The sequence below is a fragment of the Furipterus horrens genome, unplaced genomic scaffold (assembly GCF_987537825.1).
Source record: "Furipterus horrens unplaced genomic scaffold, mFurHor1.1.pri manual_scaffold_4, whole genome shotgun sequence".
NCBI lineage: Eukaryota > Metazoa > Chordata > Mammalia > Chiroptera > Furipteridae > Furipterus > Furipterus horrens.
The window spans coordinates 199951048-199960884 of record NW_028327174.1 but is presented as its reverse complement, the minus strand read 5'-3'; the positions used below and the strand labels follow the sequence as shown (position 1 = coordinate 199960884).

At 55.7% G+C, this 9837-nt stretch overlaps 1 long non-coding RNA gene across 1 annotated transcript; it reads left to right on the top strand.

Moving 5' to 3' along the window:
- The first annotated feature begins 968 nt into the window (after window positions 1-968).
- LOC150013814 (uncharacterized) lies at window positions 969-6912 on the top strand. Its single transcript, XR_016510832.1, has 3 exons — window positions 969-1085; window positions 3138-3360; window positions 6121-6912. It is a non-coding gene; the product is annotated as an uncharacterized LOC150013814 (long non-coding RNA).
- The last annotated feature ends 2925 nt before the right edge of the window (window positions 6913-9837 follow it).

Genomic DNA, 9837 nt, shown 5'->3' with positions numbered 1-9837 from the left:
TGTTTCTCTCCCTCTTTTTGTCCCTCCTTCCCCCCCCCCAATAAAAATAAATTTAAAATGTTTAAACATTTTTAAAAAGAAAAGAAAATCACCCTCCAAGAGTAACGTTAAGTGTACGTAAAACACCCAGCACTGGCCTGAAGCAAAGAGCAGCTGACACGTTCTCCTTACTCATTCGTGTTACTTTTTTTTGTTTTCAGCCTCAGATTTGCCCAAGGTCACCTGTCCAGTTTGGGGCAGTGCTGGGACCTGACCCCCATCTCCTCCCACTCCAATGCTCTTTATTTCTCTCTGATGAGTGAGGGTCACAGGCCTGTTCTGCAGGCAGATGGAAGCAAGAATCAGCCTACCTGCCAGGTTCCCAGGTGGGTCCTTCAGACCACTCAGGAAAGGGACCCCACAGCCCCAGTGAAATCCAGCATCTTAACTGGGGCCTCTGCTCCTCTGGTGGCCAAGGAATCAGCTAAGTGGGCTCCTAGGAGGCCTTGTGACCCCCCATAGCTGTGACAGTCACTAAATCAAACAGCCCTTCCTTATAGAGTGCGAGAAGCTCTGCTAAGCCCTCACAGTGACCATTATCCCATCTTCTGGGGTGTTCACTCCGACTCCCGGGGTGCAGGGCTTGCTAAAGGAAGGCAAAGCCAGCAACGCTTCGGCCACAACCCCTCCTCTGGCCACCAGGGACAAGGGCTGTGCTGGAACAGCTCTGGGGCTGGAGCTGGAGGCCAGGCACCCCCCAAGGTCTGGGGTCCCCCACAACATCTGGTCGTGCCTCCCCAGCCCTGGCCCTGCAGAGCCTGCCCAACTTCATCTTTGAGCCGCACCCAAACTCTTCCCGGCTTTGCCAGGGAGACTGGAAATTTCTGCTCAGCAGCTTCTCTGGGGTGATTTCAACACGGCTCAGCGGGGGATGGGGAGGAGGAGCCAGGCTGCTCCGCATTCTGCTAAGCTTTCCTGAGTCCCTCAGAAATAATAGTAACAAACAACCAGCTCCACTACAGTGACATGTATGGAGAGTTTAGTGTGTGCCAGGCCCTATGCTAAGTCAAGACCAGCATGGCCTCACAGAACCTTCCAGCACCCAGGTGAGGCTGTCACTGTTACCCATCCCACAGCTGAGTGAGAGGTTCAGCGTGGTGAAGGCAGCCACCCCAGGTGTGACACTCAGGAACCCAGTAGATCCAGGTCACTCACTGGCTGGGAGCAGGCAGGGCTGGAAGGGGCCAGGTGGTGGTTGGGGCAGAGGAAGCACTGGGGGCCCCTAAAGGAAACTGAGGCACTTAGAAGTCAACCATAGCCTGACCAGAAACTCTGCAGTCCAGGGGAAGGCATGTTTAGAACTGGGTCTCTGTTGGCATCTAGAGGTGTCCTCCTGGGGTATGCTGAGTCCCCATGGAGGCTTCAAGGGGCCTGGAAACTTCTCTCTACGTCCTGATCTTGGTGAGCCCAGTAAGACACCTCCCGGCCCCGCCCGGCTCCCGGACTCTGGGGCTGGGCTCGTTGGGCACTGCGGGGTCAGACGGATGGGCCCGCTCACGGCCCCCCTAAGGCTGCTGGCCAAGCGCCCCTGTCAAATCCAGCAGAGGCTAAGGTGCCCCTGCTGTGTGCCCGGCCCTGGGCTTCCAGGGCTGTCACCAGGCCCCAAGGAACAACTGCGGGAGCGGGGTGCATGGAGAGACTCAGGGAAAGGAATGGAAGCTGGATCAGACCCGGGCAGGAAGCTGAACGACCCGCGGCAGAGACGCCCCTCCCTGGGCTCAGGTCCCCCACCTGTGAAACGGGCATAGCGGTCCCCACCCCCCAGGGCAGTGGAGGATTCAGTGAGCATGTGGGGAACGGCGCAGGGGGAGAAGGGGGGCCACCGCAGGCCTCTCTCCCCGCTCGCCAGGGTCCCCCCACCGCCACCCCCGGCGCGGCGCCCCCGCCCTGAGCCCGGCAGCCCGCGTGCAGGGCGCGGCGGCGGCGCGGGCCCAGGCGCCCAGTTCAGCGGAAAGGAATGTCTTGCTCGGCGGGGGAGGCGGCGGGGCCCGAAGCCGTGCAAACCCCGCCGCCCTCCCCGGGCCTCATTTATTGCTGCTCTAAAGCCTGCTCGTTCCGCCAGCCCGGCCGCTCGCCGGGTCCGCCGCCTGACTCACCCCCGCCCCCAGCCCCTCGCCGCCGCCGCCCGCCCGCCACCGGATCCTCTCCCACGTTCGCCCAAAGTTGGGGAGAGTCTCCAAATGGGGGTACGAGCGCCCCTGCCCGCGGGTGCCCCTGGCCCAGTCCCCACGCCGCGGCGGAGCGCCCGCCCCGCCCGCGCGCTCCCCTCCCCGCGCCGCCCGCCCGCTCCCTCCCCTCCCCCCTCCATAACTCAAAAGCTTGTCAAGCTGGTTCCAGACTCCTGGCGCCGGGCTCCGCTCCAGGAAAGAAAAAAAGGAAAAAGAAAAAGGGAAAAAGCCGGCGCGAGGGAGCGAGAGGGCGAGAGAAAGGCCCACGGAACGAAACTGTGTGCCACTTGCGCGCACAGCACAGCGGTCCCCGTCCCCCACCCCCGCTCCCCTTAACCTTAATGGGGAACCCCGCACCCTGGGGGGCAGAGGGCGCGCACAGCACAGATCCATTATTTATGGTCGAATCAATTATTCAGCTGCCCCGGGAAGAGGCGGGGGCGGGTAAGCCCGGGGAGGGGAAGGCGGCTGCGGAGACCACCCCGCCCGAGGTCGCCGCTCTCCCGCGAGGCGTCCCCACGCCGGGAGTCCTGTTGTGAGAAAGCTGCCTCGGGGTGGGCTCCGGGAGGAGCGCGGGGGAACCTGCGGAAGCGGGAGAGACGGCTCAGAAACCTAATTAGACAGGGAGAAGGATGTGGGGGGGCAGGAGACCGGTCTGGAGAGAGCTGGCTTGGGGGGTGGGGGCGGGCGTGGGCAGAGCCTGGCCTGTGAATTCTTTCCTTCCTTCCTTCCTTCATTCCCCTGTTTACTGTGAACCCACTACGTGCCAGTGTGGTGTGCCCACAGCAGATGGGCGGTAGGAGGAGAGGGTTGGGAGCGGGAAACAGAGTTAAAGCTCGCTCCCCTAAGTCCTGGTTTGCTTTGCATTCTCCCCTGCTGTGTGCTGGCAGGCCACAGATTTGCCTTCTCTGAGCCTCCACTTCTCTGCAGGATGGAGAGGAGCCAAGTGAGGACGTCACGGAGGTGGATGCGAGGATTCAGTGAAATGGGGCACTTGGGCAGGACCTGGCACAGAGGAGGTGGTGGGAGATGGGTCCTCTCCTCACCTTGAGGACGACATGTCCAGGCTCCGATTTTCCAACCCAACCACCACCCCCACTTCAACTGTGGGTCCTGGATAACCCGTATCCTCCCTGGATTCAGAGATTTGAAGGTCATTATCAAACTCAACCACAGGGCATCTGCCCAGAGCCCTCACTTCTGGCTGGCTTCTCACCAGTCTGGCCCTTCACAGGCCAGTACACAAGGCAGCCAGAGGGGTCTGCCTGAGGCTCCATCTAATCCTCTTGCTCCTCACCATCCCTCCCTTCTTCCCAGCATCTTCCCTAGGGCTCTGAGGCCATGGGGACCAGGGGCCGTCAGAATAGGAGTGAGGCTCAGCTCTCAGGAGGTCCAGGCCCTCCCCAGACAGGCTGTCCAGGGTGCCAGCATGTTCCTCAAGGCTCATAAGCTAAGGAGCTTCTGTTTTCAGACACAGAGTTGTCAAGCGGTTCACTGTCTCCTCATCAAATCCTGGAACAGCTGTATTAGGTGGGCCTGGGCAGACCCAGGTTTTGGGGGCGCCTGAAGCTTTTACAATCTTGGGGACCCTCTTTAAGAAAACTAATGCAAAATTATGAATGCACAATTGAGCCTAGGGCCTTGCCAAGAGTCCCTGGGACTAAAGCTTCATTAGCTTCTTGTTAAATCACCTCTGTAAGTGGGGGACACAACTGTCATCCCTTCACAGAGGTGGAAACAAAGCTCAGGAAAGGGAAGTCACTGGGCCAAGGTTACACAGCTAGAAAGGACAAAGCTAGGATTCTAGCCCAGGTCTGACTATAGGCAGCACCCTGAACTGAGTGCACATGTCACCTGACTTCTTCATCTGCTCCACACCACGTCTCGCCTGTCCTTCCCCCGTGGGTCCAGGCCAGGCAAGGTCAGGAAGCGCAGCCTTTAACTCCGGACCAGCCTGTGCCCCTCCCTCGAAAGGCCTTCATGCCCCAATGCTCCAGCCCAGGAGTCAGCCTGTCTTAAGAAAACAACCACGCAGTACCAGGAGGAAGGTCTCTCCTGACCTTTTAATTCCCACAGCTGTACCTGCTCATTCCAGATCTCAAGCTCCTCCCCGCCCCGTCAGGTGGTGAGCTCCCTGCAGGCAGCCCTCAGCACAGTTCAGGTACAGAGCAGTCAATGCGTTTACTAGCGACATCTATTCTCAGCTTGCGGGGAGGGTGATCAGGAGAGAGGCTGTTAAACTGCAGATTCCTGGGCCTCTTCAATTCCACTGAGCAGAGGACCCGGGACTCTGCATTTGAAACTCCCTTGGGTGCATCTCAAGCTCAGTAAACTTGAGATTCACTGACCCAGGAGCCAGAAAGGGCCAGAACTATGTCTAGGCCAAGTCCCTTCCTCAAAGGGGATGCATCTCCCTATTTCTGGCAGGTACTACCAGTGCACCAAGCTCATCTTCCAGCTGAGAGCTAATGGCTTCTAACACTTATTAGAGACCTACTGTGTGCCCGGAACTGGATCTGAGGCTTCAGGTTGTTGACCTCATTGAATACTCACACAAACCCTGAGAAGTAGAGAGGATTCTTGTTCCCATTTTGTAGACGGAGAGACTGAGGCCTGGGGTAGCAAAGTGACTTGCAGGGGTGCACGGCGCTGGGAATGAGGAGGCTGGAATAGGGACATGGTCTGCATGTCCTGCGGGTCTGCTGCCTTCAGGAGTGTAACTGGACCTCAGGAGTGAGAACACCCAGAGATGAGAGCTTAGACCCCGGCTTGTGCATAGCTTGGAGAAATCAAACACACTACAGCCACGACAGGGACCTCGAGCTAGGATTTGCGTCAAAATTAGCCAACAGACCCCAAAGAAATCTAATCCAGTCGGCCTCTTCTCCCTGGTATCTTTGGAGTCAGCCGCCAATGATGTGCTTGGTAGAAGGATTTCATGTACTTCTTCAGGCGAATCTCTGCCTTTCCTCCGCCCACAGTTCTGGTACAAAAGGGAAGGGGTCACGCCAGCAGGAGGACGGCGGTGGGCGGTCGGGCACTGCAGGCTAAGTCGGCTCCCTGGGCTGAGCTGCGGGGCTGTACCACTGTGCTTTTCCTGAGCCCGTGCTCTGTGCAAACGCAGCCTCTCTTGCCTCATCCAGTCCAGGAAGGTCATCAAGGCACGGGGGACATTCCAGGTGGGGAGAAGCTTATTTAGTGGCCGCTTCTCTTGGTGCCTGAGGAGCTAGCTGAGATAGAGGCTGTGGACTTGTTCTGGGAGGACCCAGAAGGCAGAACCAGGGGGGGCTACCTGGAGAGATCGGTTTGGCTTTACAAGATAAACTGCCTAATAGTCAGGGTGGCCTAGCAGGTAGTGAGTGTCCCACACAGGGAAGTATTCAAGGAGAGACAATGTGTGTGTGTGTGTGTGCGTGCGCGCGTGTGTGTACAGAGCCATGATGAAGGAAAAGGATTGACTGAGACAACTTAGAGAGCTTTTTCCATGTTGAGACAAGAATTTCCACTGCTAACTTAACTGGCCAGCCCAAGAGGGGCCGACGGGAGAGATTAACAGGGATGGAAGGTGGCAGGTGAAGGTGCCCAGACTGGGAACCCACAGACCCTGGATGTCCCTCCAGAGGCAAACCAAGCCCCCAGCCCTTGGCCTTTCAACAGTACTGCAATTTCTTGACATTCAAACGTGTTTCTTTCTCTTGCAGCCATCTGCAAATGCCCATTATCCCTTTGTTATTATGATTAATAATAATTTTACTGGTAACCAACCATCAATAACCGTGATTCCCACAGCATGAACGAAGCACTTACTGAGACAGGCCCTATTCTAAGCTCTGCATACGTACAAACAGTGTGCAATTCACATAACAGTCCTACGAGCAATGTTCTTACTTTCACTACTGTTTCCATTTTGCAGATGACACGGAGGCTCAGAGCACAGACCTGCCACTCAGGAAGGGAGCTGGGAACTACAGGTGGAGGCCCCAGGAGAAGCACGCTGCCCTCCATCATAGGGAAGCCCCTCAATGGTGGGGGACCCTGGGCACTCCCAACGCCAGGGGTACGGGGCAGCAGAAACCGGGATGGGAGTGGGAATGAGGAGAGGGCACCATCTTCTCCAACTCCCTCATTTTACACCAGGGAAAAGAGGGGGAAACACGCCTCAAGGTTATCAGCAGGCCCAATGGCCGCTGGGTCTCCCGAGTCCTCCACATGGGCTTCTCCTACTGCACTCCTGCCTCTCACTCCTCTTTAAAAATAATATTTATGCCCTGGCCTGTGTGGCTCAGTGGGTTGAGTGCCGGCCTGCAAACCAAAAGGTTGCTGGTTTGATTCCCAGTCAGGGCGCATGTCTGTGTTGTGGGCCAGGTCTTTCCCCAGTTGGGGGTGTGTGAGAGGCGACTGATCAATGTAGCTCTCACACATCATTGTTTCTCTCCCTCTTTCTCCCTTTCTTCCCCTCTCTGTAAAAATAGATAAAATATTTTTTAAAATATTTATTAGTGGTAGCATATAACTATGAAAGCACTATTAAAGGAATGAGGAGACTTGTCACATGTGGAGCACGTGGAGAAGTTACTATGTGCCAGATGATGTGTGAAAGGATTGTGTTCTCACCTGTAAAATGGGGATAATAAAAATGCCTGCCCTTGTTGACCTCCCAGGAAGGGGTCAAGGTTAAGGTGACAGCAGATATGGAGCAGTACTTTATAAATTGGTAGACACTGTCAATGTCATCTTTGACTGTGGGGCATAGGAACCAGCAATAAGCGCTGCAGCTCTGACAGGAAAAACAAGTGGCATGTTGGGCCCAGAAGCAATCAGTCCTTCCAGTCAGATCTTCCCTAGAGAGCACCAGGCTGCCATTCATACACTCACCCATCCGCCTAAAAATCATAAACTGAGCATCTGCTGAGTCTAGTTCAAGTCTCGGCTTCACCACTTCCCAGTAGACCGTGGACTTCCTTCTCGGAGCTTTGGTGTCTCTTTGGGAGACAGCCCAGCTACTCTAGCAGAACCCAAGGAACAGGGGTTAGAGGAGAGAGGGGCTGATTGCCTTCATGTTTCAGCTTGGGGCTCTGCTTTGGGAGCCAGTCCTGGGCCTGGGCTCCTTGTGTCTTTCCCGTCCCATGGGGGATTGCCTCCATCCATCAGGTTGAAGATAAACACTTCCTCCCCTTGCCCGTTCTTACCCATGTGTTTTGGGGGACCAAGGAGGTGACACCACTCATTTCTTTATAAGGGCAAATTGGAAAGTTGGCCAATTACCTCTCTTATGTCCCATTGGTCAGAACTGATCACGTGGCCACACCTAGATGCAAGGGAGACTGGGAACTGTAGTATTTAGCCTAGCAGTGGTGTGCCTTATTAAAACTCAGGAGGGGGTTCCTCTGTTACTAAAGGGGAAATGGCAGAATGCATACTGGGCAATGGCCAGCAGCCTCTGCCACAAAGGATTCTGGGAGTTAGTCCGCAGACGCGCTCAGCCCAGGGTGCATGGCTGGGGCTCAGGAAATAAACGCTGTTAATCATGGATATCACAGGTGAGTCCTTTACACTTTCTCGAGGGACACAGGGACCTGCTGAGGCCCTAGCCCTGGGGCTACGTGGCTGCTTCCTGGGAGCCTGTAGGTGATCAGGAGAAGCAAGGAGAGCCAGCAACCCCCAGTGCAACCCCTCAGGGCCCACATCCCAGGCTAAGGAGGCTCTAGACTTCCTGTCTGCCTTCAAAGAGAAAACAGGAATGCAGGTTTGTCCCCGGGGCTTGGGGCCCACAAGGCGAAAAGGGTGACATGGAGGTGGGACTGTCACCCCCACCCCACAGCTGCCTCCATGGAACATGGCAACCTTGCGGCCCCAGGGCAGGAGGCCAGGGTCCACCTGGCAGCAAGCTCCCAAATGCTGGTCAGAAGGGATGGTGGGTGTCTTCGTTCCTCCTAATGCAGCTCAGATTTCAGCTCAGAAACGTTCCCCCTCGGCAGTCCTTCTGGATCCAAAATCTTTCCAGACCAAGGAGAGCTGGTAGGTGACAAAGGAAGGAGGAACATGACCTCCAGCGGGCACCATGTCACTGCGGGCCCAGCTCAGCCCCAGCCACTGAACAGGAGGGTCTCTTCTGCAGACATTGGGTTCAGGGTCAGGAGCTGAGACCCCCCCAGATCAGATAGACCCCTGGCTCTGCCTCTTTGCAGCTGTGTGAGCTGATCTCTCCAATTATAACAGGAATGACAAGGGCATCTGTGTCTCCATCTCATTGTGAGGAATTATAAAATAATCCATGCAAGGGGCTTGTAGAGAGAAAGGGCTTGATGAGCAGTGTCCACTCAGATTAGGATTCTGACTTATTTTCTTTCATTCATTGGGCAGTCCTTGACTGTCTGCCACCTGCCCACACCTCCCTGCGGGCGACGCCTGCCTCCCATCTTACAGTCTGCACACTAAGCCTTTCTTCAGGTCCCTAGACTGGGCAGGTCCCCTGCATATGCTAGCGGTGCACTCCAGTTTCCTCCTGCCCAGCACGTTCCATGATGAATTAATTATTTGGGTGGAGCGCTGCCCTCCTGATGAGGAGCCCCGTGGCAGCAGCAGTTGCTCCAGCGCTGAGCACAGGGAGGATTCTAGCAGTTGCTTGCGGAGGGAAGGAATGGGTCAATGAACGGCTGGATGGAGAAGTGATAAGGCATCTTGCCATCAGCCTGAGAATGTGTATTTAAGAGCAGAGTCTACAGACTTGAAAAGATTCTGACTTGAATCTCAACAATGTCATTGACTTGCTGGGTGACTGGGAGCAAGAACCTTCTCATTCTTGAGCCTCCCTTTCCTCATCTGTCAAACGAGGCAATCAGCACCTTCCCAGAGAGTGGTGAGGAGTCCCTGAGACCATGGAGAAATGATGCAGAGATCTTGAGCACCCAGTACATAGTAATTGCTCAGTTAAGTGCCAGCTATAATAATATAGTTATTGTTAATATCCTCTTTGAAACAGCAATGAAGCTTTGCTCTGCACTTTATGTCAAAATCCCCTGGACTGACCCACTCTCCTTGACTACTAGAAAGGTCAGGAAAGGCTGATGAAAGCATTCATTCATTCGTTCATTCATTCATGCACACAGTGAATCACCATGCATATTCTGAGCATCCTCCAGGTGCTGGGCCCAGGGCTGCATGCTGGTGGGTGGGGGCAGAAAGGAGGGTCCTGCACTGAGGATAAAGCCATCAAGTCCCTCCCCTGTGCAGAGGAAGTGGCTGAGACCCTCTGCCCGCATCCTGTCATCCCTTACCCCCCATGGCTGGTCCATCTGTGTCCTTTTCCTGTGCCTCTTTCATCCTGGCCTGGGGGTGGGGGAGCTCTGCATCTCCACCTCACCTGCAGCCACTTCCTGCCCTTCTGTCATCTGCTTCCTTTTATCAAGAGACCCTTGGCAGCCTCTGAATGGCTGGTAACCCTGGCAACCTCCTCATCTAGGCTGGGCCTGGCCTCTGACCCTGCTGGAGCTGGGGCCAAAGTGAGCTTCTCTTGGGATGCTACTCTGGGAGGCAGATGGCTTCTGCCCTCATTCATTCATTCGTTTGTTCGTTCATTCATTCACAGGTCCCAGGCCTATGCTGGGCCCACAAAGTGAACAAGACAGTC